We start from the raw sequence: 3,607 nt of genomic DNA, 5'->3' as shown, positions 1-3,607 counted from the left end.
AAACCAGGGACCCATCCTCCAGGCTGTCTGAGCTACCCTGGGGCCTCTCAGAATTCCTTTGGAGGAGAGCTGAGTTCTGACAGAGAGAAGAAGACAGAGCCGGAGGAACCGTCACTGAGTACTATGACAAGGCTCTTGTCCACCCTTCATCCTGTGTGGCCTGAGAGGCACAGGGTCCATGGGCCACTGCCCCATCTGAGGGCCTGAGGGAGGCCGGCCCTGCCCCCTGCCTCTAAGGGCCCTTCCTGTCTCCCTAGACTCTCCTTTCTTACCAAATCCATGCAGCATGAGAGTCATCTCCCCAGAAAGTCACTTTGTGATTTAGGATCACTGTCATAATTCAGCTTCAATAAGACACTTAAGGAGGTTTAAAAGAACCAAGTGATTTAAGTCCATTTGCTTCAGGGACTTATATCTTGGGAGGCCAAGACAGCCAGCCGTGCATGCAGCTCCCGGGGTGAGTTCTCCCTTCGTGCCCTCATATCAAACGGCAGGAACAAAAGAATCATAAATCAACGTTTTCAGAGAGGGCCAAGATCTTCGTGCCCAACGAATCTTGAGTGCCAGCATGGTCTGAGCAGCACACGGGTTCCATGATGCAAACAGCAACTTGAGAGGTGAAGCAAACTCCAGGAACCGCCAAGCAACCACCCTCTTCTCCAGGCGGTTAATATTAATACAACACTAGAATTCGTATTGGACTTATTTTTAGAAATATCAAAGGGCCCATTTTCCTGTATTTTGCACTTGCACTGCTAAACGCACTCACTTACCTGTTCAAGGCCCACATGTATGTCCCAAATCTGCAGCTCAGAGCTCAGGCAGAATCTCTCTGAGGCCTGAACTGCTCCTCTCACTCTCACGGAACCTTGAGAAGGGCTGAGACACCAGACTCAGGGCCACCCCTTCCACCCCTGTGCTGGCAAACATTCGGGAAATGGCCAAATGAGCCCCAACAGTCCCCAACTTTTACCTCACGTCAAATTCATTATAGATTCTCTGAGGGCAAATAATGGGGAAGAGCGGAAAGAGTGGGGTCTTGCAATCACATTGCTAATGATTTATCATGAAAACTTGAGGCTAGGTGTGGTGGCTCATGCCTGTAATCCCAGCACTTTGGGAGGCCAAGGCGGGCAGATCAGCTGAGGTCAGGAGTTCAAGACCAACCTGGCCAACATGGAGAAACCTCTACTAAAAATACAAAAATTAGCCGGGAATGGTTGTGGGCACCTATAATCCCAGCTACTCAGGAAGTTGAGGCAGGAGAATCTCTTGAACCCCAGAGGCAGAGGTTGCGGTGAGCCGAGATTGTGGCATTGCACTGCAGCCTGGGCAACAGAGTGAGATTCCGTCTCAAAAAAAAAAAAAAGAAGAAGAAGAAGAAAAGAAAAATAAACTTAAATTGCTGGTCTAGATCAAAAGACGTTTTAATAAATCAGTTTAAACCAGAGTCAATAGGAATAGGTAGAGGTCTAGATTTATTTTTCATCTTTTAAACATAGAAAACATGTAAGGCTCAGAAAAGCTAAAGTTGATTCAAGACCACACCCAGGACAGGTGAGCAGCATGTAACGTCTCTTGACTCCTCTATGGCAGTTTGAGTCCCGAGCTGTGGGGTGCGGAATGGGTCCAACTGAAGTCGCTGCCAAGTGGGACAGGTGCACTGCCATTGTTCCCATGGTAACAGATGGAACAAATGCAAAACACAGGAAAGTCAGCTTATCTGAACACAGGTGTACCTGCTGCTTTCTCAATGTCTTCTCCTTGGTTGAGTCTTGACTGTTAAAATCCTTGGCATCCTGAACTCTGTTCAGGAATTTCATTATCAGTCACTAAGAGGAAATGGTCCTCCGAAGGTAGATGGGGAGATGATTGAGGGGTGAGATGGCCCAGGTAGGGCAAAGAGGGGAGGGGAGGGAAAGACCCTGGGGAGGGGGACAGGTAACTCCCACATCCCCAGCCCACACACAGTGCAGATTCCAAAACGGCAACAATTCATCCAACTCAAATAAGAGAGACAAGTATATTTCAGAGCATCAAGAACCAATTCTTTCTTCAAAGAAGCTTTTCAGAAAGAGCAAGATTTGTCTATGAGAAGACTATAAGAGCCAGATTTAACCGCTAGTACTTTTAGGTTTTTGCATAGTAGATCAGTAACCATTTGGGTCAGTACATTCAAGCATTTCTCTTCCGAGATCTGTATCAGCTTTGCAGGACTAAGAAATTTATGTTCAATAGCATTGTACACTGGGGACAGGTTCATTCAACCTCATACAAATTCAAATTTGTATGAAGGTTCCAGGTAACATAGTAGATAATAGTTTCCTTAGGTATGTAGATGACAAAATACTAGGAAAAGGACAAGAGCCCACGTAAGTGAGGATTAAATTGAAATTCATCTGTAATATGCTGGAGAAGCAGACACCATTAAGAAAGAAATTTGACTAGGTGCAGTGGCTCCCAACACTTTGGGAGGTCAAGGTGGGAAGATCACTGGAGGCCAGGAGTTGAAGACCAACCTGAGCAACATAGGAAGACCCTATCTCTACAAAAATTTTTAAAATTTAAAAAATTAGCCAGGCATTGTGGCACACACCTGTGGTCCCAGCGACTCAGGAGGCTGAGGCAGGAGGATCCCTTGAGCCTGGGAGGTCAAAGCTGCAATGAACTGTGATTGCACTCCAGTCTGGCTGGCAGAGTAAGACCCTGTTTCAAAAAAAAAAAAAAAAAAAGAATGAAATTTGATAGAGACAAGAACAGGACATTATGCTTGGAGAGGGAAAACAAACTGTAAGACACGAATGAGGAAATCTCAGTCGCACTTTCAGACACCGCAACAAGCTCAGCCAGGGCCATATCTGGGCCTGGTAACAGGTCTCTTATTTAAGAGGGCAGACAACTTGAAGGCAGGTTTACACAGCATATTTCTCATGCCTGACTTCATGCAGATCCCCCAATGCCCAGTGCAGAAGAGGAGGTGTCAGTACCCTCTCTATCCAGGGGTCAGAGAGAGTAAATGACCCACATGGACCACAAGGCTGCTGGGCCTCAGCCCAAGGCCCAGGGCAGGGCCTACCCACTGAGCTGGGCAGCTATCCCCTCAGAGCTGTAAAGATGTGACCCCATGGTAGGGTGTTCACTATATCAATTCAGCTGACATTTGCACAAACACACACCCAGAGTTTAAATGAGAAAGGCCTTATGACTTCAAAGTGAACTCCATCCTTGGGGCCCTCTAATGGGTTGGTCAGGCTAATCCACTGTCCTTTCAAACAATCAGGAAATAGCTTTAAAGTTCTGGGGGAGTGTGCTCCCGGGTGAGGAAGAAGGAAGTGCTGGTCAGTGAAGGGGGCTTCAGTGGACTGCAGGACAGACCCCACACTGGGAGCAACAAGTGGGGGTGGTGGAAAGGACATAGATAATTCAAAAAACCAGCCTTGGCCAGGCACAATGGCTCACGTCACGCTTGTAAACCCAACACTTTGGGAAGCCAAGGCAGGTGGATTACCCGAGGTCAGGAGTTCAAGACCAGCCTGGCCGACATGGTGAAACCCCATCTCTACTAATAATACCAAACTACACCTGGGCGTGGTGGCAGGCACCTGTA

The 3,607-nt window shown here is 47.4% G+C and overlaps 1 long non-coding RNA gene across 1 annotated transcript; it reads right to left on the bottom strand.

Moving 5' to 3' along the window:
• Positions 1-1,460: 1,460 nt before the first annotated feature.
• Positions 1,461-2,643, bottom strand: LOC117074550. Its single transcript, XR_004433614.1, has 2 exons — positions 2,597-2,643; positions 1,461-1,663 (listed from the first exon to the last, which is right to left on the bottom strand). It is a non-coding gene; the product is annotated as an uncharacterized LOC117074550 (long non-coding RNA).
• Between the last annotated feature and the right edge of the window lie 964 nt (positions 2,644-3,607).

Source organism: Trachypithecus francoisi, unplaced genomic scaffold (genome assembly GCF_009764315.1).
Source record: "Trachypithecus francoisi isolate TF-2019V2 unplaced genomic scaffold, Tfra_2.0 Lachesis_group5, whole genome shotgun sequence".
NCBI classification, from domain to species: domain Eukaryota; kingdom Metazoa; phylum Chordata; class Mammalia; order Primates; family Cercopithecidae; genus Trachypithecus; species Trachypithecus francoisi.
Note: the sequence above shows the minus strand (reverse complement) of the source record. Positions and strands in the feature narration are given on the sequence as shown.